The sequence below is a fragment of the Elephas maximus genome, chromosome 9 (assembly GCF_024166365.1).
Source record: "Elephas maximus indicus isolate mEleMax1 chromosome 9, mEleMax1 primary haplotype, whole genome shotgun sequence".
Lineage (NCBI taxonomy): Eukaryota > Metazoa > Chordata > Mammalia > Proboscidea > Elephantidae > Elephas > Elephas maximus.
Window position 1 is genome coordinate 86,744,585 of NC_064827.1, and position 26,175 is coordinate 86,770,759.

Consider the following 26,175-nt stretch of genomic DNA (forward strand, 5'->3'; position numbering starts at 1 on the left):
AACTTAAGGAAGAATGTCAAGCAGAAATTTAAAGGACTGTGGTAAAGTACAGAGCTCTGGTGGTGCAACAGTAAAGCACTCAGCTGTTCACGGAAAGGTGGCCAGTTCAAACCCACCAGCCACTCAGGTATAGAAAGACGTGGCAGTCTGCTTCTGTAAAGATTACAGCCTTAGAAACCCTATGGGGCAGTTTTACTCAGTCCTATAGGGTTGCTGTCAGTCAGACTCGCCTTGATGCTAATGGGTTTAAGGGTGGTAAACTAGTAGTGTGTGTGGCTGCAGTGTGATTAATTACTTTTGTGTGGCCTTTATAACCATGGTCTTGTAACTCCTACCCAGGTAATCAGGTAGAACTGTGTGATAGGGTAATTATGATCCACCAAGGGCATTGGTCAAGTTTTGCCTTAAAAGAGAGCCAAATCCAGAGCAAAGAGGAAGACTCTACCACCACCAAAGAAGGACAGCCAGGAGCAGAGCGGGCATCCTTTGGACCCCGGATCCCTGCACTGGGAAGCTCCTGGAAGCAGGAGATGGACAGAGAGCAAGCTGTAGCCCTGATGACGTGGAGAGGTGGTAGCAGGAGAGACCGGAAAGCAGGTGACAGTAGGGTGGCCTTCTGGGCCCACAGAGAAAGAAAGCTGAGTGCCTTTGGGATGAGGTCTAGGGACAGAGAAAGGCATGCCTACGAGCATGGTTGGGAAGAGGCTGTTCTGATGGAAGAACTGTAACTGGAGTGTTTCTGAGCCTGAATTGTAACTGTTACTTCCCTAATCAACCCCATAAAAGTGAGTACGGTCTTTGAGTTTAGTGTGGCCAATACAATGAATTATCAAACCCAGTAGACAGTGCTGTGGGAGGGGCAGCTGGTGTCAGCATTGATGAAGATGACGGAGAGCAGAGGCATGTGTGACCTCCACCTCATAGGAATCAGCCTTGAGCTGTTGATCTTGATTCTCCTTCCCCATTGTGAACTTAGAGGAGGTCAAACACTGCCCCCACACCATTTTTACAGCACCCCACCTAAAAGCATTCAAATTTAATTTAAAAAAAGAAAAAAAACAACAGTACCTACTGAACCAAACACACCTTTATGAGTGAATGGGGAACTCAGAGCTAATAGTTCATGAACTTTAGTTAGAGCGAAAATTAGGAGACTCTACTAGCAGAAAAGCCAGAACAAAGGCATGGACAAATAGAAATGAAGGCTTATCAGACAAGTAAGGGTAGGTCAATCTGGATAGCACAAAGTGTACATATAAGGAGGTAAGTTCAGAAAGAAGGTTGGACCAGGGTATGGAAGGACCCAAATGCAAGACTGACAAGTTTGAACTGGACTACTTCAAGCTTCCGAAATATGCCTCAGCTTGGTATTGGTCTTTGTTTGGTATTGCTGTCTCCATTTTCGAAGCCTGCTGCCCCATTTCTTCCCTTGTCTATATTCCACTCGTTCTTTGAGATCTTGTTTTGATGTCACATCTTCTATCAAGATTTCTCTAATACTCTCAGTCAGAAGTAATCACCATCACTCCCTCCTCTCAAATCTCATATTTTTTTTATATCTCTGAAGACTTACAGCACATTCTAACATTAAAGTTAGACATCTTGGGTTTTCTACTGAACCGCGAACTGTGGCCTTCTTGAAGGGCTACATCTTAGTCACACTTCTATCCTACACAGAATGAAGAACAGCGTTTAAGAAATGTTAGTTGAATAATTTTTCAACTGAAAGTTCATTGTTGTTGTTGTTGTTGCTGCTGCTGCTGCTAAAAAAAAAGCTAGGTGCCCTTAAGTCAATTTTGAGTCATAGTGACCCCATGTGACAGAGTAGAACTGCCCTATAGGGTTTTCTTGGCTATAATCTTTACAGAAGCAGATTGCCAGGTCTTTCTCTTGCAGAGTGGCTGGGTGGGTTTGAACTGCCAACCTTTCAGTTAGTAGCTGAGTGCTTAACTGTTTGCACCACCAGGGCTCCTTTATACTCAGGAAATGGGGAAATAATTATGTGTTTCAGTAAAGTATGCAATGTGATCAAAGTAATGTCTTGGTAGTAATATAGAATAATATAGAAAGGAAGAAATGCAGTTCATAAATTTTGGTCCTGGATTAGAAGAAGGGTTGTGAGAATTAAAAGGAAGGGGTGAATATAAAAGGTTTGTTTTACAGGAAGGACTAGAAGGATACCATGGTGTTACATGGCCAGTGAGGTGAAGATAGCAAAGATGACTGGATGGCTTTGAGTCGGGGGTATTAGAATAATATAGCAGTGAGAAAAGGAGAGACTGATTCAGGCCAAAGGAGTGAGAAACAAACACGTTTAGACCTGTGGCAGTTCCTATGGCAATACGGCCAAAGAGAAGCACAAAATCGAAGTTTGAGTAGCATCACCTCTATTTTCAGGATGTTTCTAAAGATACTGAATGGCACAGTATGAGGTGAAATGTTTCATGTATTTGAAAAAACAACATCCATTTTTATTCTCATGCCCCAGAACAGTACCTGGCCTAGGTTAAAAAGAACAGAATAGTTGAGATAGTGATGGGGAGAGAAATGAAAAGGAATTTGCTAGTAAATGTTACTGAAGGTCCCAGAGCAGGGCACATGCTGGGGAAAGAGGCAACAGTTCCACCTGAGGATGGAATACCAAATGAAAGGAAAAGGATGACATTCAAGAAAAGGTAGAAAGTCTCCAAACAAAATCTCCGAATGCTTGCAATTGCACAGCAAGCCAGCAGTGCCCACAGAATTATACCTAGACTTTTTGAAAATGTGGACTTTACAGTTCTGTCCATGTTAATAACTTAGAGACCCTTCATATCATATCCAACTCTACACAGCCACTTCCATCAATAAACAGGTTTTGGTACGATGGCCTGGAATAAACAAACTTAAAGATGGCCACAGGGTGCCGAACGGTTGGCAACAGTACACCACACAGCACACGGAGGTCAAAATGTTCCACTGAGACCAAAAACTGATAGACATCTCAACACTAACATTAATTCTTCCCCTGACTTTCCCCACATTTGATGGCAAGTTTATGCTTAAAACCTAGGATTTCATAATCCAAAGTCTATATATCCTTTTAAAGGATGCACAGATATTGTCTTTAGGAGGTTTGGAAACTGTTTTAAAATATAGAAAAACTTTTCTATGTACATAAATATATATATTTTTCTGAGGAGAGATCCACAGATTCCCTCAGACTCTCAAAGGGATGTGGAAATACAAGAGATTAAAAACCATTAATGACACCTACTCATTAAGGCTCTTTTAGCATGACAAGTTTCATAGGACAAGAGAATAATGTATTATAATTTATTCAATCATTCATATTGAATATTCTATTATTGATATATTATCAACGTCTTTTAAAAGGTTTTCAGTACATCTTTGAAATAATTTTCTCATTACTTTAAGGAAAAAAAACAGGCAACTAAGTTGTATCCTCTGTATCATTTCAACCATAGAAAACAGACTTTGAAGACAAAAGAAAAATTTTTAAAAGTCCATAGATGAGCTAATAATTTTCAGTTTCTTTTTCAAAATGCTTCATGTCCTCCAAATTTTCTAACATGAACATATATTGCTTTACCAGTATATTTATAATGGAAATACATAGATGTAGGTTACAGGCTTCAAGATCAAATATGAAGACATATTCCCTGCATCAGTCAGCCAAAAACGGCCCTTTCTCAGGTTTTTCTGGAGACTCACCAATTTGAACCAATCATATTTTGCCGAGGCTGATATTGTTCTTCTTACATCCCAGCCTTTTTGATTACATAACATCTGCCCATCTCACAATAGTTTTCTCTCTAATCCACAATCAAGTTTCTCTTCATTGACTGAAAAACTCAAGTGTAGAAATAATTTCAAGAGAAAACCCAACCTGCACATTAGAATTACTCAAAACTACATTCCCTAGCTCAAATGTGTTACAGTGTTATAATAGATAACGCCTCTACCTACTGCTACTCAGCATCATAAGCACTGTGCCTGGAGGGTCAAAATTGGGATGCCCTGTAGGAGGGTAGCATGTTCCAGCAGTGGTTCCCATCCAAGGGCAGTACATCACCCAAGCGTGTGTGTGGTGTTTGGATTGCCAGTGCAGCTGGAGGGCACTACAGTACTGTCATTTAGTGACCAAGGGCCAGGGATGCTAAACATCCTGCAACGACCAGAATAATCCCTCATAATGAGGAACTGTACAGCCAAAATGCCAACAGCACCTCTACTGAGAAACACTGAGTCTTTGCTGTGCACATCCTTTCCTCTTCTCCTGCAGGGCTCCAGTCCAAATCTATCTTCCCAATGGAACTCTCCCAAAGTACTTCAGTGCATCTTTTCTCTGTATTTCCATCTCTGGTACTCAATTTGGTACTTAATTACATGGGTTTTTAGATAATATTTAACAGTTTCATATGTAAGTACCTTGCCTCTCTCAACACAACTGTGAGCTCCCAAGTTCATAGTCATCTAGAAAAATTCCAAGTGCTACCATTTAGGAGGTGTCCTGGGGTAGTGCAAGCAGTTAAGTGCTCAGCTGCTAACCAAAAGGCTGATGATCCAAGTTCACTCAGAAGCACCTTACAAAAAAGGCCTGGGAATCTACTTCCAAGAAATCAGCCATTGAAAACCCTATGGAACACAGTTTTACTCTGATACACAGGTCATCATGAGTTGATATTAACTTGACAGCAACAGGTTTATCATCCAGAAAAGTGCTAAATGCATCTGAATAAATCAAAATATATAAGGAAAACAAAATATTACAAAAGCTTTAGACTTTCTAGGAAGAGTGGCTGATTTTTTTTTTTTAAGGAACAATCATATTCAGAGCTTCCTTGTAGAATAGTTAATCAGAATTTAGTGTAAATGACACTATTTTCCAGAAGCAGCAGTTATTTCTCTCAGATAATATTGGTACTGAAGTAGAAGATCAAACATTGTTAACTTTTTGCCTTTCTGATTTTTCTAGATGATAGCAAATTAATGAATATCTACCTCAACATTTTGATTGTTTATCCTGAAAAGGTCTTAAAACTCTAGGTTAGTTAGTTTCTTATTATCAGGATCAAAAGCACTTAATAGGTTCTTATGCTGGGCAATATTCATATAAATTAACACTGATGTAAAGTTTATCTTTCCATAGTTTTTCATAAAAAATAAATTAAAATGCTGGTGAGGATATGGGGAAATTGAAACAGTTATCTATTGATGATGGAAATGCAAAATTATACAGCCATAGTGGAAAATAGTGTGGAAAAAAAACTGAAAATAGAACTACCATGTGACCCAGCAATTCCACTCCTAGGTATACACCCAAAAGACTTGAAAGCAGAGACTCAAAGAGAGACTTGTACACCAATGTTCATTGCAGCACTACTCACAATAGCCAAAAGATGGAAACAACCTAAATGCCCATCAACAGGTGAGTGGCTAAACAAAGTGTAGTACATACATACAATGGAATACTACGCAGCCAGTAGTCCTGATAGATCCTACAGTATGGATGGAGCTTGAAGAGTTTATGTTGAAATAAGTGAATCACAAAAGGACAAATATTGCATGACCTTATTTATATAAGAAGACAAGAAAAGGCAAACGTATAGCAAAGTTTTCTAGTGGTTACAAGGGTGAGAGCCAGGGGGCAGTTATTGCTTATAAAATACTGAGTTTTGGTTTACAGTGATGGAAAAATTGCATTGATTAAGGGTAGGGTTGCACTGCTGATTATTTTAAGTGCTGTCAATAAGTTGTACACCTGTGAAAAGTTAAATTGTCAAAAGTTGTGTGATAGATATATTTACAGCTATGACAAAGAAAAAAAAAAAGAGTAACTACTGAGACTGCTTATGTACAACCAAATACCTCATGGGATTTTGTTCCTTGGCCTAATAACATGTTTAGTGCTTCTTGTCTACCTCCTAGTTCATTGCTTAGTGCCTGGGGTCTTAAAAGCTTACAAGTGGCCATTCAAGGCACAATTGGTCTCTTTTTGCCTGTAGTAACAGAGGAAGAAGGGGAATCAGGAACAGGAGGAAAGGGTATGTGTGGCTAATTGCCTCCATGAACAACTGCCTCCTTTGCCATGAGACCAGAAAAACTGAACGGTGCCCGGCAACCATCATGAACATTATGATCAAAGGTTCTAAAAGAATTCTAGTTAAAAGTGGGAAAATGCAGAACAGAAATTCAAATTCTCAGAGAATCCAGATTTTCTGGAGCCAAGGAGGCTGGATGAACGCCTGAAACTACTGCCCTGAGATAACCTTTAAATCTTAAACCAAAAATAACCTCTGAAGCCTTCTTAAAATCAAACACTAGTTTATTTTAACTAGTAAAAAATGTTTGCCTTGAACTTTATGCTCTTTTAGGAACTGTCTATATGGGATCAGAGCCCTGGTTGTGCAGTAGTTAAGAGCTACGACTGCTAAGCAAAAGACTGGCAATTCAAGTCCACCAGCTGCTCCTTGGAAACCCTGTATGGTAGCTGTACTCTGTCCTACAGTGTTGCTATGAGTCAGAATCGACTGAATGGCAAGGGGTATATGGGATCAAACTGACAACAGCAACTCAACATCTTAGATAGGATCCAGTGAGTTTATGTTAATAGGGTATGAACAACTGAGAAAAGGAGGGTGAGGACTGTTGTACAACTCAAAGAATGTAATCAGTGTCACTGAATTGTACATGTAGAAATGGCTGAATTGATGTATGTTTTGTTATGTGTATTCTCAACAAAAATAAAATTTTAAAAAATACACCAGAAAAATAAAAGAACAAGTAAAAATTGTTTTATGTGAAAATAACGTTCTTAAGTAAATTTTATGGGGTCTAGGATGATGAAAGACATGGAGACAGAGACTTAAAGCAAGAGAAAGGAACAAAGAAGAAATAGTACATAGCTTTGGAAAAGATAGAGCTGAAAGGGAAAATGGCCCTCTTTAATCAGTAAGATGAAGAAGGTTTCCTGGAAGAGATAAAATTCGAGAATAAATGTAAGAAAGACAATTCCTGTTGGGTAGGAATTTAGGGAGTGAAAAAAGAAAAAAAAATAATAATAATTTTTTATTTTTTTTTTAGAAAGGTAGGACAGAGTGAAAAAAAATCAAGTAAATGTTCAGTAAGCCACCTACGGAAGTCAAATTAGAGAATAACTGAGAATAGTTAAAGTTAGTAAAAATGAGAGGACTATTTTGAAGAAGAATTTGGGAGATATGGTCTTAATTCGATTACCAGTGAACAACTACTAAGACCATGAAAGGGATTCAGATAGGAAGGTGACAAATATTTCTGTAAATTGCATATTTCTGTAATTCTGCTTTGGCTGGTGACATTTAGAGGTTATCACAGATTATTCCTCAGATATACAATTTCTATACCCAGGCTTGTAAATTTTGCTTTTAAGAACCAGTGTTCCAAAACATTTTTAATGTGTACAGATTTATTCGTCAGTAATTTTTATCATGGAATATTTTCAATTAATAAGCAACTTTTAAGAGTCCAGAGAGTGACACGGTTTAGCCTTAAATAATTGTTAAAAAAAAAAAATTAAAACTTATGGAAACTTCCATTTTAACCTTATTTTAAGCAATAGACTTGTTACTATGATGTGAATCATCGTGTTACACTCTCACACTTGAGAAACCCTAACCACAGGAATATACTTCTCAGGGAAAACATGTTTTAAGAACTATGAATAGAAAATTAAAATCAACATAAAAAATTGTCTCTATAAACTTTTTATAACAAATTTTTTTCTATTAGTTTAATTTGCTAGGCAAGAAAGATAAAGTCCCATGCCACAAATGAAAGAGAAAATATGTTTCCAACATAGAGAATTAATTCAGCAACATTCATGTGGTTCAGAGAGATACGTTTAAATAAAAACAGCGCAGTTGGTAATCAGGATCAAACCCTGGAGCTCCCAAAATGGATTGTATCACCACTTAGATAAGGATCACTAATGTAGCTACTATTATTCTCCTTCACAGCTAGAATGGTATAGTCTCTATCAGGAGTGTATTGGACTGCAATAACAGATTTTATAAAGCATATGTTTTCTAATACTATTCTGATATCTTTCTGGCTTAAAAAAGTTTTTTTTTTTTTTAACATAATCACACTTCTCAATCTTTGCTTTTCGTTTTTATTCTAAAGAACAGAATGTCTTTTGAAATCAGATAATTTCCTGAACCATATCTTAATAACTGATTCTTGACACCCTAAGGTCTGTTGAATACTACCTACAACATTACAGTGGCACAGTGCTTTCACTGGATTGAGCCTAAAAAAAAAAAAAATGCAAACTTCACTGGGAATTTTTTCTCACCAAAGGTTCTCTTTGGGTTCATTCTTTCCCAAGAAGCAAAAAATTAAAACTCTCATATTAAATCTATGGCCACTTAAATAAAAGGAGCTTAAAATGTAATTGGAATGAGACTATACATTTTGAAATACATTTACATAAACCCGTGACATTTATGAAGTACTCTTATGTTTATATCATGAAAACTGAGAAAAAAGGAAGACAGAGAATCTACGTTATATATTCCAGAATATTAGTCTCATTGAAACCACATTAGAAATTCTTTTAAGTTGGCAGAATTTGCTTTATTCTCCTCAGAAGTGTATACCCAAAAGAACTGAAAGCAGGAATGCAAACAGACACCTGTACACCAATGTTCACTGCAGCACTATTCACAATAGCCAAAAAGTGGAAACAGCCTAGGTGTCCATCAGCAGATGAACGGATAAACAAAACGTGGTATATATGTACAATGGACTATTACTCTGCCACAAAGAGAAATAAAGTCCTCATACACATTACAACATGGCAGAACCCTGAAAGTATTATGCCGATTGAAATAAATCACAAAAAGATAAATACTGTTATGATGTCACATGAAATGTATAAAATAGGCAAGTGCGGAGACCAAAGTTTATTGGTGGTTACCAGGGATGGGCAGGAGGGACGGGAAAGGGGGGATTCACTGCTTAGGGGATGCTAAGTTTCTGTTAAGGGAGATGGTGCAATTGGGGACCAGGAAAAGGTGACGACTGAACAACATGATGAACATAATTAGTGCCACCAAATTGTACATGTGAAGAGTGTTAAAATAATAAATACTTTGTTATGTGTATATTACCATGATTAAAGAAAAAGAAATCTGAACTTTGCCCAATAAATAGAAGAGATTCTCGTCCAAGTCAAACCCCAAGCCAAAAACTCTGGATACTAACCTATCACATGTACCTTACCAGTCCCTTTATCCAGTGTATCCAGTTTGCACTTTGTCCATTTATTCACTTAGCAACCATATCTTGAGCGTCTTCTTTGTGTGAGATGCTGGTCTCAGCACTGATAAGTTGATTGTCATGGCTTTGGCTCATGACAAACTTCACATTACATTAATTTAACTGTATTTGACACTCTTAGGTTGTTTTAATTTCTCTTTATCCTACAAATCCAAAGATCTCTCCTTTGAAAATGTATCCTCTAGACCAGGGTGCTATGGATGAACATGCTTTAAGAAAAGGGTAAGAAGCCTCGTTCTGGTCCCAGCTTCATCTTTGTCAATCCCTTACCATGATCAAGTAACTTAACTTCTTCAGTCTCTTTTAAATATAAAATAGGGTTCATATACTGCACCCTATCTTACAAGGTTTTTACAATGAAAAAATGAAGTGTTGTGTATACACTGAAATTTATAAATCAACAGGAAAATGTAAAGTAAGAAATATCAGGAAAGCCCTCATAAAATAAAGGGCAAAGAGTATAAGCAGGCACTCAACAAAAATAAAAATACAAACAATAAATGTTAAAAACATTCAATTTCATTAATAAAAGTAATACAAACTTTAAAAAAGATCCAACTTTTTAATTAAAAAAGATTCTTAATATCAAAATTGATATTTATTAAGTGCATTAACAATGTCCGTAATTTACCTTTAAACAGGAACTCTGGCCATATTTTTGCTCAGTAATTCTAAATCAACAATATTTACCTTTAAAAATTCAATCAAATATGTACTGAAAAATCTGCATCCAAGAATCTTCATAGCAGCATTACTTATAGTAAAAAAAAAAAAAAATATGGCAGTAGCCTAAATGTGCAAAAGTGGTAATGGGAGGGTTATTTAAAATAACAGTATAATTGTAAAATGGAAGTAATTAAGTGATTAAAAATCATGACTTGGAAAACCATTTAATGAAGAAATAAAAACAATATATTGTCCTTGTTGATACCCAGCATATGCTAGAAAATGTTCAAGGCACTAGGAGTACAGTAGAGTGGAAAGCAGATAGACAACCCTCCTGCTTCATAGAGCTTAGAGCTTAAGCAGAAATAGATACATAGACTAACCTCTAAAATCTATACAAAATCCAATGCCTCTACAACAAAAAGACAAATAATACAATTAAAAACAGGCAAAGGATATGAACAGACACTTCACCAAAGAAGACATTCAGGAAATGCTGATGAATAGCCATCTGAGATATGTCTACTGGTCCCATTCCATCTGGAGCAAAAAAGAATGAAGAAAACCAAAGACGCAAGGGAAAGATTAGTCCAAAGGACTAATAAACCACAACTACCACAGCCTCCACCAGACTCAGTTCAGTACAACAAGATGGTGCCCAGCTACCACCACCAACTGCTCTGACAGAGATCACAATACAGAGTTCCAAACAGAGCTGGAGAAAAATGTAGAACAAAATTCTAACTCACAAAAAATAAAAAAAAACCCAGACTTACTGATCTGAAAAGACTGGAGAATCCCCAAGAGCATGGTCCCCAGACACGATTTAACTCAGTACTGAAGTCGCTTTACTTCTGAGGCTCACCCTTTAGCCAAAGATTAGACAGCCCTATAAAATAACACGTAGTTCAACCATGTATATGAGACTAAACAGGCATACCAGCCCAGGGACAAGGATGAAAAGGCAGGAGGAGACAGGAAAGCTGGACGAATAGAAATGGGGAACACAAGGTAGAGAAGAAGAGAGTGTTGACATGTTATGGGGTTGGCAACCAATGTCACAAAACAATACGTGTATTAATTGTTTAATGAGAAACTAATTTGCTCACCTAAAGTAGAGTTAAAAGAGAGAGAGAAAGAAAGAAATAGCTACATAGAAAACTCTAGGTTTCTATATGGTTACAATGATTATAGTTATTAAACTAAAACCAAACCCGTTGCGATCGAGTCGATTCTGACTCATAGCGACTCTATAGGTATACTGCTCCCATAAAGATTACAGTTGAGAAAACCCTGTGGGACAGTTCTACTGTCAAATGGGGTCTTCTATGAGTTGGAATCATCTCAGTGACACCTAACAGCAACAATATATTAACTACATATTCAAATTAGACAACTAGACAGAAATCTATAAAATGAGAACAATTAACCTTGGATAATGAGAAGACAGATTTAACTTTACTTCTTATACATTATATTCCAGATGTATTAATGGTATGGAGGAAATAAACTTTATAAAAATACATTCAGCCCTGAGATTCCCTTTAAACTTTAAACTGAAGCTACTCCTGGAGGTCACCTTTCAACTAAATAGCAGGTTGGCACATAAAATAATTATCACCTATGAGTACTGTGTCCCTTTAAAAAAAAAAAGTCTATATGAGACCAAATGGTCAACATTCAGTGGTGTCACTAGGGTTGGTGTGACCCGTCCCATAGACTTCCTCCTATACCAGACCATACAGAATCCTTAGTAATTTTTTCTTTGCTCTAATGTCACTCATAAATCATTAATTCCTCTATATCACTCCTCCTTTAGTTATTATTTCATTCTTAAAAAAGTTATTGACACAGATTCACAAATACTAATTACCAAAACAGCTGAAAACTTGACAAAATTAGTGACTATACAAAAACTGGCAACAATGAAAACAACAGCACATGCTTGTGGTGCATGCAAATGAAACCACAAAATTGGAAGCATCACTGTAATTGGGTAATAATGACAGCTCTGACTGGAGCGCATTAGAAGGTTCAAGAAACAAATTAGCATAGAGCTTTAGCCTTGTAGGTATGTTGATACATGTAAACTGGCTTATGAAAAATGTTTTTGTTGTTATAACTGGTAAACTACAGGGATATTTTTATAGTCATTTTGGTGTCATGCCGACAGCGTCACCCAGTACGGTCCACACTCCTAGCATCCTCCTACTGACACCACTGTCAACATTTACCCTAAAACAATGATGAGAAGGTAAAGTGAGGGAGCAGGGAAACTAGATTAATGTAAATAGAACTACCAGAACAAAAACAATAAGAATTGTACACACTGTAAAATTTTTTTACACATTTTAAAAAACATAACCAATGTCATGAAACAAGTAGTACAGAAATTGTTAAAGGGAAGCCTAATTTCCTGTGTAAACTTCCACCAAAAACATAATAAGTTATTGTTTTTTAAAAAATTTACCCAGAAATTGGGGCTAATTCAGTGCTCTTAACAGGTGTACCATGCCATCCCTCTGCAGCAAAGACCTCAAAAACTAAGTAAAACAGACACATACATCAATATGGGAACTCTAAGCATCAAAAGAAGGGATAAAGAACAAGATTAAACATCAAATGTAAGAAGAAACTGACAGAAAACAGGACAAGAAGATGTACGGAGCAGAGGTCGCCTGTCAACTAACACAGCACAGTGTTGCCATCTTGAAACACAGCCAGTAATGACCCTGGACAGGGAATACAAGAAGACAAATTCACAGCGCTTCCAAAAGAAGACAGAGCAACTAGTAACCAGAGAAATAGGCTTTCCCACCCCTCATGCTTCTGATGAGTTGAAGCAAGAACTCCCTCATCCTGGCAGCCCTCACTGCTGGGGTCCACGATACAAGCCCCCACCTGCCTTGCAGTTTCTTTTCTTTTTTCCCCTCCTTCTTCCTCCCACCTAGCACCATACACCAGTTCCTCCCCTTCCTGCCAGCCCCTACAATGCCATGGCAGCTATAGAGCCACCAGAGAACCTAGAGGAAATGGACAAATTTCTAGAAACATATTACCTACCTAAACTAACACAAACTGAGATAGAATATCCATACAGACACATAACAAAAGAGACTGAAGAGGTAATTAATCCCCCCTCACACACACACACACACACAAAAGCCTGGCCTGGATGGCTTCACTGGAGAACTCTACCAAACATTCCAAGAAGAGCTCACAGTAGTATTACTCAAATTATTCCAGAGCATAGAAAAGGAAGGAATACTCCTGAATTCATTCCATGAGGTCAGAATAACCCTGATACCAAAGCCAGGCAAAGACACCACAAGGAAAAAAAAAAAAAATTACAGACCAATATCTCTCATGAGAATAGATGCAAAAATTCTTAAAATTGTAGACAATAGAATTCAGCATCATATCAAAAATATACCACGACCAAGTGGGATTTATATCAGATATGTAAAGTTGGTTTAACATTAGAAAATCAATCAATATAATCCACCACATAAATAGAACAAAAGAAAAGAATCACATGATCATCTCAGTCAATGCAGAAAAGGTATTTAATAAAGTCCAACATCCATTTTTGATAAAAACTCTCCATAAAATAGAAAGGAAATTCCTCAACATAAAAAAAAGGCATGTATACAAAACCAACAGCCAACATCATTCTCAATGGAGAGAGGCTCAAAGCATTCCCCCTAAAAAAGGGAATATGACAAGGATGCCCTCTATCATCATTCCTACTTAACATTGTGCTCAGAAGTCCTAGCTGGAGCAATAAGCCAAGAAAAAAGATATAGAGGGCAACCAAATTGGAAAGGAAGAAGTAAAACTATTCCTATTCAGAGATGATATTATACTATACATAGAAAACCCTAAAGATTCCACAAGAAAACTGTTGGAGCTAACAGGAAGATTAAGCAGGGTAGCAGGAGACAAGATCAACATAAAAAAGTCATTTGGATTCCTATATACCAACAAAGAGAACTTTGAAAAGGATATCAGGAAAACAATAACATTTATAATAGCCCCTAAAAAGATAAAATACTTAGCGGTAAATCTAAACAGGGATGTAAAAGACCTACACACACACACACACACACACAAAAAAAAAAACACTATTGCAAAAGACCTACATAAATGGAAAAACATACCATCTTCATGGATAGGAAGACTCAACACAGTGAAAGTGTCAATTCTAGCCAAAGAGATCTACCCGTATAATGCAATCCTGATCCAAATATCAACAGCATTCTTTAATGAGATGGAAAAACTAATCACTGACTTTATCTTAAAGAAAGAGGCTCTGCTCTGGATAAGCAAGGTTTTATTTAAAAAAAGAACAAAATAGGAGGCCTCAGGTTACCTGATCTCAGAACGTAATATATAGCTACCGTAGTCAAAACAGCCTGGTACTGGTTCAACAACAGACACGAAGATCAATGGAACAGAATCAAGAATGCAGACATAAATTCATCCACCCACAGTCAGTGGATCTTTGAAAAAGGACCAAAAGCCATTACACGGGGAAAAGACAGCCTTGTAACAAATGGTGCTGGCGAAAGTGGATGTCCCTCTGTAAAAAAATGAAGCAGGACTCACAACTCACACCACACACAAAAACTCAAAATGTATCACAGACTAAATATAAAGCCTAAAACAATAAATACTATGGAAGAAAAAAATAGAGACAACGCTAGGGGCCCTAATACAGAGCATAAATATAAACCAGAACCAACGATGTACAAAAACCAGAAGATAACTGGGAGCTCTTAAACATTAAACACTTCTGCTCATCAAAAGACTTCACCTTAAGACTAAAAAGAGAACCTGCTGACTAGGAAAAAAATTTTGACTATGATGTATCTGGCAAGGGTCTAATCTCTAAAATCTATAGAATACTTCAATACTTCAACACCAAGATGAAATAATTCAATTTAAAAATAGCCAAAGTATATGAACAGACACTTCACCAACAAAGACATTCAGGCAACTAACAGATATAAGGAAACGCTTGTGATCATTAGCCATTAGAGAAATTTAGATCAAAACTACTAATAAGAAACCATCTCATTCTGACATTACTGGCACTAACAAAAACAGATAACAAATCTTTAAGAGGTTGTGGGGAGACTGAAACTTTTATGCACTGCTAGTGGGAATGTAAAATAGCACAATCACTATGAAAATGATATGACACTTCCTTAAAAAGTTAGAAATTGAAATAACATACAGTCCAGCAATCCCACTCTTAGGGATGTATCCTAGGGAAATAGGAGCCATCAGCATACAGACATATGCACACCCATGTTCACTGCAGCATTATTCACAACAGCAAGAAGTTGGAAACAACCTAATCGGTCATCTAAGATACATCTATTGGTCCCATCCCATCCAGAGCAAAGGATAATGAAGAAAATCAAAAACACAAGGAAAATACTAGTTCAAAGGATTAAAGGACCACATGAACCACAGCCCCCACCAGCCTGGCCCCAGAAGAACTAGATGGTGCCTGAGGGGATCACAATACAGGGTCTTGGACATAGCAGGAGATAAATGTAGAACAAAATTCAAATTCACAAAAAAAGATCAGACTTACTGGTCTGACAGAGACTGGAGCAACCCCAAAACTATGGCCCCAGACACCCTGCTAACTTAGAACTGAAGCCAATCCTGAAGTCCACCTTTCAAAGATTAGGCAGACCTATAAAACAAACAATATACATGAGGAACACGCTTCTTAGTTCAATCAAATATACAAGAGCAAATGGGCAACATCTGCCCAAAAGCAAAGATGAGAAGGCAGGAAAGAACAAGACAACTGGAAGAATGGACATGGGGAAGCTGGGGTGGAAAGAGAAAGGGGGAGAGTGCTGACACAATGTTACATTCAACCAATATCACAAAACTTGTGTATAAATTTTTGAATGAGAAACTCATTTGCACTGTAAACTTTCACCCAAAGCACAATTAAAAAAAAAATGCCAAAAGAAGACTTTCTAACTTTCATTAATAAAACCAAACAAATTTTTTTTATAATCAATGATGTGGCCAGTGACCTCTGCTTTAAGGAACTCAGTCTACTTAGCTGGAACAATTAAACAGAGCATGGACTGGGAGGGAGATGAGCATAAGATCAGATGAGGGTAGGCTGCGGCGTTAGGGCAGCCAGGGAACTGGATACCTCAGAAGTCGACCAGGATTCCTGTGAGCAGGACACTGGAGAAGAGGCATGTGAACGGACAAGGTTTTTACAGGTCCTGGGCAATAAATCCACCTGTTGCAATAGTGCTTTAAGGTTAGGCAAACATATCAGCCACCACCCCCATCAGCCCATTTGCCATAATGTGGTGGCTTGCATGTTGCTATGATGCTGGAAGCTATGACACTGGTATTTCAAATACCAGCAGGTTTTTCATAGACAGGTTACAGCAGATCTTTCAGACTAAGACAGGCTAGGGAGAAAGGTTTGGCAATCTACTTCCAAAAATCAGCCAGTGAAAACCGTATAGTCATAATGGAATATCGTGTTGGAAGGTGAGCCCCTAGAGGTTGGAAAGCACTCAAAATACACACTGCCTGGCACAACAGACTCGAGCATACCAATGATCATGAAGATGGTTTTGTTCTGTTGTACATGGGATTGCTATGAGTTGGGGCCAACATGACAACTAGCTAGCAACTACAATAACAAACATACCAAGAAAACGTTTACTCTTAATGAGGTAGATAGAAAAGATTCACTGCATTTTCCGGAAAAATATTCTGAAAACAGGGTTTTTATAAAATTAGTCAGAGGTACACAGGGTGGCTGAAGAAAAAAAGAAACTAGAGAACGAGGGATCATGTATGAGGCTGGGGTCCTAAAGAGTTGGACTTGAACGATAACAACTAGAATGGAGAGGAAGGCAAGTACCTGTTTGCCACTTCAAAGGACAACAGCCCATGAGATTCCTCAGGCTATGTCAAAATAAAATTTAGACCCAAATTTGACCACAGACTATTGAATAATTGAGGAATTATTTCATTATAAATAATGTATTCAGCTGAACAGCCTTGAGGCAGAGGCAAAAATTGAAATTTCAAAAATTAATATTATCACCTCCAATCACTCTCAAGGGTTACCAGCGGAAAGACAGCTCTATAAAGCCACACCATCCATGTTCTGATTCTAAGTAGTAAAGACATGGCTGGTCTACATATCAGAATGGCTTCTGCCAACTTTCCAGCAGCACTGACATGGACAGAGAAATGAACATTTGAATAAATTGTCATCAATCGCTTACCATAAATTAGAATTAGCAGGCAAGCCTCCATAAACTGGCACTTTGCTCCTTACAGATGCCAAAATACACGGAAATCCCAAGCTATTTCAGACAGCTAATTCATTTTTCTGTATCGAGACAATTTAAGTGACAGGAAACATGAAAAGATGCTAACAAAGCTTGGCTGCATTAATAGTCCACAATAACGAGTATATACAATATTCCGAAATTGAAGAGGTATTTTGCATTTGATCATTTTGTATCAGCTGGTTTGCCATCTCCTCCAGATCAATTTTTCTATCCTCCCACCTCCTCCATCCTCAGCTATGCTGAAGGCGCACTAAGGTCTTACAATGGATGTATCAAAAATCTAGGGCATTTCTTCTGTTTCTAAAACCTACTTGACAAACATTTCCAAAGCGTACAATTAATCAACTTCTCCTTCCCAAATTATTTTTTCCCACATGACTAACTTTTAAACTGCACTTAATCATCCCATTTCTAAGAATGAAAGAGGAGTTTCACTTCAGTGGCCTTCCCTGAAAGTTTTAATCTTTTGTAGGGGGAAAAAAGTGATTCTAAAGCTAGCGGAAAGGAGTGGGACACACCCACTTGTAGAAACTGTGAAGCAGGGAGGCCTGGAGGCCATGTTGTTTTCAACTACGACCCATGCCAGCTTGGCCTCAGTTTGAACCTTCCACTCACCTCAGTTTAGGCCAGCTTTTTTAAAAAGAGCAATTAAATCAGAAAGCCAGTAAACACCATCCTGTTAATGTAATTTATCTATTCTCTCAAAAAAAAAAAAAAGGTAACTAGCCTTTTCTACCCCTGAGAAAGGTATAAAGTGTGGAAAACCAAAAAAAAAAAAAAGATTCAATCTCTCTCCTTAAAGTTCTGTTCTTATGAGAAAGAGACATAAACACTCTCCTGAGTGTGAATAGCCGTTGTTGTGTGCCATCAAGTGAGTTCAGACTTACAGCAACCCTGTATGACAGAGAGGAAATGCCCCATAGGGTTTCCTAGGCTGTAATCTATATGGGAGCAAATCGTAAGTCTTTTCTCCTGCAGAGAGGCTGGTGGGTTTGAATCAACAACCTTTATAGAGACCCAATTAAGACTAGGAGCTTCAAAAGAATTTGAAAACAGGGGCCAGTAACTATACTTGCAGGTCAAACGCAGCTCAAGGCCTATTTTTATAAAGAAGTTTTATTGCAACAGTCACACTATTCCTGTAAGTATTGTCTATACACCATCCATGTTATAACAGTAGTGTTGAGTAATTGCTACAGGCACCATATGGTCCTCAAAGCCTGAAATAGTTACTACCTGGCCCTTTGCAGGAAAAATTTGCCAATTCCTATTCTAGAGAAAGAAGCATCTGGGGATTTAGAGTTAGGACTGGCCATTCCAAGTAGGGAAGCATGCACAAAAACAGCAAAGAACAGAAAAAAAGAAAATGATTGTGTCTTGGGACTGGGTGGCTCAATGTGGTTACAGCAAAGAGTATGCATGGCAAGCAGGAAGGAATCTGGCTAGAGGGATAACAGGGCCCAGAATACTAAGCACTTCCTTCTTAGGTTGCTGACAAAAATATTAATAATGACTACCATTGGTGAATGTTTACTGCATGCCAAATACTGCTAAGCTAACCATTTCACATTCATTATGTCATTTAAGCTTCAGGACACTGGTGTGAAGTACAGTTATAATCCTCATTTTGTGAATGGGCAAACTAAAGCAGAGAAAGTTGAAGTGAGGTCACACAGCTAATAGGTGACTGAGGAGGGGTCTGAGCCCAGGCAGTGTGATTCCTGTGTTCTGTACTACCTTTAAGGGATTAGGAAGAGAGGGAAAAAGGTCACACCTCACTGAGGACCAAGTAATATGACAAATATAAAGCAGTTATCACTGAAGAAGTCAACAGGGGTTGCTATCCAAAGAACTAGGATTTATGGAACAGGACAGATAGCTGCAAGACAAAAGACTCGTGCATCTTACTAAGGAGGATTAAGGATCCATGGGGGGAGGAAAGTAAATTAAAAGGAATTTGGATGATAGAGGCAAGGTGGTGCTTTTTAATGACCAATTAGGAATGTTTCTCCTCTTAATATTCTGAAAATATGAGGTTTATGAAACTCTTGACGTACAGAGGAAGAGTAGGCTAGTGAAAAGAGCAAAGTTTTAAAGATGTCCAACGTTTTTCCTACTCAGGAAGCCCCTTATAAGCTCAACAAGTTACACTAGAAACTAGTCACTCAGCCTCAGTGTCACCATCTATAAAATGAGGTCTGTACCATACATGGAAAGGGGCCCTGGCAGCACACTGGTTAAGCACTCGGCTGGTAACTGAAAGATCAGTGGTTCAAACCCACTACCTGCTCCATGGGAGAAAAGACCTGGCGATCTGCTTCCATAAAGATTATAGCCTTGGAATCTATGGGACAGTTCTACTCTGTGACATAGTATCACTAAGAGTCAGAATCAACTTGATGATACACAACAACAACAATGTACATGGAATCCCTGCGTGGTACAAACTGTTAAGGTGCTCAGCTGCTAACTGAAGGTTGGAGATTCAAAGAAAGCCCTGGTGATCTCCTGAAAAATCAGGCACTGAAATCCCTGCAAAGCACAGTTCTACTCTGACACACAAGATCACCATGAGTCGAAATCAGCGGGATGGCAACTGATTGGTTATAATCCATACATCCCAAGGTGACTGTGAGGATGATTTAAAAAAAAAAAAAAAACACCTATGAAGTCCTTAGCACTGTGCTTAACACAAAGTAGCTAAATAAATGCTAGTTAGTACTGCTGTTCCTGAATTTCTAAGGAGAAGGGAACATTCAACACTTAAGAAAAATAAATAGGTTCTTATTGTTACATGAATAGATTTCCATTAGCAAATATCTTAAATATCTACCTTAATAAGACACATTTCCACTTAAACAATGCAGCAGAACATGTACTTCTTAGGATTTAACATTATCCCAGAGGCCCTTCTCTTACCTTCTCCTTTTCCCACCATTCAATTACTCACCAAGTTCTTTCAAATCAACCTTGTAAAATCTTAAACCTCTCCTCCCCTTTCTTGTCCCTCTGTCTTATTTCTAACAGAAAGCATCTTCTTTTGGCTGGACTGGTATTATCTTCTAACTACTGTTGCTGCCTCTAGTTTTTCCTCTCCTTCACCCTGTTATCCAGACCTACTGGTTGTATCTTAATATGATGTCACAGATCTGATTACCACCTCTAATGGCTCCCCACTGCATGGAGAATGAGGTCTGGACTTCACTCAATGTACAAGACCCTTCCTACCTGGCCTCCATTTATCTTCCCTGCCTCAATTTCTGCTGCTTCCCCACATAAATTAGGCTGTCTTGTACCTCTGTGGCTTTGCACAGCCTGGTATGCCCTTCTCTTGTTCTTCACCTAGAAAATCTCTCTAGATCTAAACCAAGCACCCACTGTGCATTGCAAGGCTCTTTAACTTATCCAGGCCATATTGGTCTGTCCGTGACTTCTCCATCTTCTGCAGTTTTTTGTACACATCGACACTTTTTTTTCTATATATGACACTTTGGTATTCCCACTTGTACTATAATTAACGTGTGTGTCACACCTAAACTGTGGCTACCTCTAAGTCAGGGATTCTATCTCATTTGACTTCACATCCTTAACACCTTTTCTATTTCTTGTCTCATACTAATTATCAACAAATATTTGTCATCTGGTAAATTGAAATGACAATTACTATTTGACTCTCTTCCTGGATTCTACCGTCATATAACTTCAGTTTTAGTCTATTAGAATTAACACTTTCTAACATACAGAGTGTATAGCATTGTCCTACACACAATGGGATAAATGAAGTAAAGAAGAAATGGCATCTTCCTCCTTCTTTCCAGGATTTTAGGAATGGGAACCAGTCATCATTACACACTGGGTATGGATTAGGTAGAGATGCAAACTAACTGCCCACATCCGATCCCAACTCTCAAATTGTGACACTAATAGATAATTTCTAGGTTTTATCTTTACGTAAACAAGGTATTATCCTGAAACTAAACCATATACCTGGGTTCCTTTCCCTTTCTAAAAACGGTGTACAAATGGATATGTCTTCTCATTTAGGGATGTTAGAGCAGGAAAAAAGTAAGCTAGAACCTCTGTAACCAACTGTAAGTTGACAGTTCTGTTGAAACATTTTTTGTTTTGTTTGTGTTTTATGTAACTGAGATCTAATTATAATTGCTTTATAATAAAAATGTCATTGTTATGAATTTCATCTCTTCCTGGTGGTTCTCTTTCTCACTGTGCCATGTAAAATTATCAAATCCATTTGTTTTTATTCCCTGTGCCAGGGTCACTTCAAAGAACAGTAATTAATATTGGGCAGGTGACAACTAATACATATTCAAGATAAAAATACATTTTAAAAGATGCCAAAGGCTATTCTCCACTGTTTCACACCTTAATGCCGACACTCAAAAGTAACAGAAAACAAAACAACTAAGACAAAGTCCTCTGTCATGAATATAGTGCTATATTTTTAGACAACAAGAAGTTGGTAAACAGCTCCCTTGATGAAAACAATCCAATGTGGTGCTTACTTATGACGGTGATTAATAACGGAGTTCAACCGGAAGTGTAATGTTACTGGAATTAACCTAAAATAGAATTTGTAACACTATCTTCATTCAAAAGACCCATTTACGACCCTTCTTTGGACAATAAGATTTGATTACAATTAAAGCCTAGCACTTTTTTGGTTCAAATTTTGGGAATTTGTCATAGTTGCTTTCCATCTGTGTTATATTCATGTTAATATTTTTAATTAAACTCACTTATGTTTTGCTTGGATGTATTTTAAAAGGAAATTCCCTCTCAGCAATAGAAGTGAAAATCTAGTGTTTTCCAAATAAAAAAAAAAAAAACCGTAGAAGGGAGGGCGGAGCCAAGATGGCGGACTAGGCAGACGCTACCTCGGATCCCTCTTACAACAAAGACACGGAAAAACAAGTGAATCGATCACATACATAACAATCTACGAACCCTGAACAACAAACACAGATTTAGAGACGGAGAACGAACTAATACAGGGAAGCAGCGATTGTTTCCAGAGCCTGGAGCCAGCGTACCAGTCAGGTACGGCACAAGCACAGAGAGCTGCTCCACCCCCCTGAACTAACCCCGGGAGGGAGACCAGACGGTTCTGCGGGCGGTGTGGGACGCAGCCGGTAGGAGAAGTCCCCGGGAGGCAGTGACTGGTCTTGGAGCAGGAAGAGCAGCGTCCCAGCTGGGGAACCGTCTCGCCGGGATTTGGACTGGACGCAGGTACGGCATAAACATGGAGAGTTGCTCCACCCCCCTGAACTAACCCCGGGAAGGGGCCCAGCCGGGTTGCGCAGGCGGCGTGGGATGCAGCCGATAGGAGAAGTCCCTGGGAGGCAGCGACTGGTATTGGAGCAGGGAGAACAGCGTCCCAGCCGGGACACTCGGTCACGGCACAAACACGGGGAGCTGCTCCACCCATCTGAACTAACCCTGGGAGGGGGCCCACCTGGTTCGCGGGGGTGGCACGGCCATGGGGCTGGAGGGATGAGAAGTCCCCGGGAGGCAGCGACTAATTTTGGAGTTGAGAGTGCACCGTCCCAGTAGGGGAGCCTTGACGCTGGGCGTGGGGCTGGAAGCAGAGGATCTGACCGTGACTCCAGCGGGCCAGACCCCCTGGGGGCAATCTCCACACAGCCAGCACACATAGGCGAGGCGCCCGCGGGAATCTCAGATATAATAGTCATTCCAAGCAAGACAAGCAACTCTGGCTATATTCTGAGGTGCTACTCTCCTATCTCTCTGTTCCCTCCCCCACCCTCCCCAGGCGGCTTCATTAACATCCGAATAGCCTGAGCCAGAGGGAGAACTCTGATAGGGGTCTGACTGCATTTTTTTTTAGCGGATTTTCTGGAAAAACTAGTTTCCCAGTGATGGCTCGGAGACAACAATCCATATCAAACCACTTAAAGAAGCAGACCATGACAGCTTCTCCAACCCCCCAAACAAAAGAATCAAAATCTTTCCCAAATGAAGATACAATCCTGGAATTATCAGATACAGAATATAAAAAACTAATTTACAGAATGCTTAAAGATATCACAAATGAAATTAGGATAAATGCAGAAAAAGCCAAGGAACACACTGATAAAACTGTTGAAGAACTCAAAAAGATTATTCAAGAACATAGTGGAAAAATTAATAAGTTGCAAGAATCCATAGAGAGACAACATGTAGAAATCCAAAAGATTAACAATAAAATTACAGAATTAGACAACGCACTAGGAAGTCAGAGGAGCAGACTCAAGCAATTAGAATGCAGACTGGGACATCTGGAGGACCAGGGAATCAATACCAACATAGCTGAAAAAAAATCAGATAAAAGAATTAAAAAAAATGAAGAAACCCTAAGAATTATGTGGGACTCTATCAAGAAGGATAACCTGCGGGTGATTGGAGTCCCAGAACAGGGAGGGGGGACAGAAAACACAGAGAAAATAGTTGAAGAACTCCTGACACAAAACTTCCCTGACATCATGAAAGTCGAAAGGATATCTATCCAAGATGCTCATCGAACCCCATTTAAGACTGATCCAAAAAGAAAAACACCAAGACATATTATCATCGAACTCACCAAAACCAAAGATAAACAGAAAATTTTAAAAGCAGCCAGGGAGAAAAGAAAGGTTTCCTTCAAGGGAGAATCAATAAGAATAAGTTCAGACTACTCAGCAGAAACCATGCAGGCAAGAAGGGAATGGGACGACATATACAGAACACTGAAGGAGAAAAACTGCCAGCCAAGGATCATATATCCAGCAAAACTCTCTCTGAAATATGAAGGCGAAATTAAGATATTTACAGACAAACACAAGTTTAGAGAATTTGCAAAAACCAAACCAAAGCTACAAGAAATACTAAAGGATATTGTTTGGTCAGAGAACCAATAATATCAGATATCAGCACAACACAAGGTCACAAAACAGAACATCCTGATATCAACTCAAATAGGGAAATCACAAAAACAAACAAATTAAGATTAATTAAAAAAAAAATACACATAACAGGGAATCATGGAAGTCAATAGGTAAAAGATCACAATAATCAAAAAGAGGGACTAAATACAGGAGGCATTGAACTGCCATATGGAGAGTGATACAAGGCGATATAGAACAATACAAGTTAGGTTTTTACTTAGAAAAATAGGGGTAAATAATAAGGTAACCACAAAAAGGTATAACAATTCTATAACTCAAGATAAAAGCCAAGAAAAACGTAACGACTCAACTAGCATAAAGTCAAACACTATGAAAATGAAGATCTCACAATTTACTAAGAAAAACGCCTCAGCACAAAAAAGTATGTGGAAAAATGAAATTGTCAACAACACACATAAAAAGGCATCAAAATGACAGCACTAAAAACTTATTTATCTATAATTGCCCTGAATGTAAATGGACTAAATGCACCAATAAAGAGACAGAGAGTCACAGACTGGATAAAGAAACACGATCCATCTATATGCTGCCTACAAGAGACACACCTTAGACTTAGAGACACAAACAAACTAAAACTCAAAGGATGGAAAAAAGTATATCAAGCAAACAATAAGCAAAAAAGAAGAGGAGTAGCAATATTAATTTCTGACAAAATAGACTTTAGACTTAAATCCATCACGAAGGATAAAGAAGGACACTACATAATGATAAAAGGGACAATTGATCAGGAAGACATAACCATATTAAATATTTAAAAAAAAAAAACCTACTAAAAATTTTTAAAATATTCATCAGTGTATCATCTAAAGCCATTTTTTATATAACCTTGCCTTTCTATTAAAATGAAAACACCCCTGAGAAGGACAGAACAATAAACCTTCTAATTTACATATTTGTGAATGAGTCACTCATTTAAAATGGTTGAACTTACGGCTTTTTGCCAGGCAGTATCCTGTAAGCTCTGCTAGGACTCTGTCTATCTTGTTTTCTGTTATATTGCTATTGCCTAGCACAGCTGGCTGGGATCTGTTGTTCTTGGGTGCCCTCCAGTCAATTTTGACTCACAGTGACCCCATGTGACAGAGTACATCTGCCCCATAAAGTTTTGTAGGCTGTAATCTCCAGGTTACAGAAGTAGATCTCCAGGTCTTTCTCCCACAGAGCCATTGATTGGGTTCGAACCACCAACCTTTCGCCTAGCAGCGGAGTGCTTAACTGTTGCACCATCAGGGATCTAGGGAGTATTTAATATTTGTTGAATGAAACAAACAAAGAGATGAATTAAGAGCAATGGAAGAAGGAATACAGTTCTATAGAGATACTCTCAGTCTACAGAAAAGAGAAGTATGAGCAAGTAAAAAGATGACCAAACTTTTCCTCGAGAAATAGGAGGACGTTGTGAACAGTAAGATATCTTAGAAAAGGTGAACCTCCAAGGGAAGACTGAGTCTGCAAGTTGACATAAACTTTGTCTACTTCAATATTTAGCCTGGACCAGCCTTTCCAAATATGGAAACCATTTATATCAGTTTATCATAGTAAAAAGGAGCCCTGGTGGCACAATGGTTAAAGCAATCATCTGCTAACTGAAAAGTCGGTGATTCAAAACCACCAGCTGCTCACTGGGAGAAAGATGTGGCAGTCTGCTTCCACAGAGGTTTACAGCCTTGGAAACCCTATGGGGTCACTATGAGTCAGAATCGACTCCACGGCAGTGGGTTTTGGATCATTGTAAAAGCAGTCCCTATGTGGTGCTAATGATTCAGCACTTGATTACTAAATCAGAAGGTTGGTGGTTCAAACCCACCTAGACACTCCACCTAGACACTCCTCCCATTTCTGTGGGCTACACAGAAAGGCCTAGC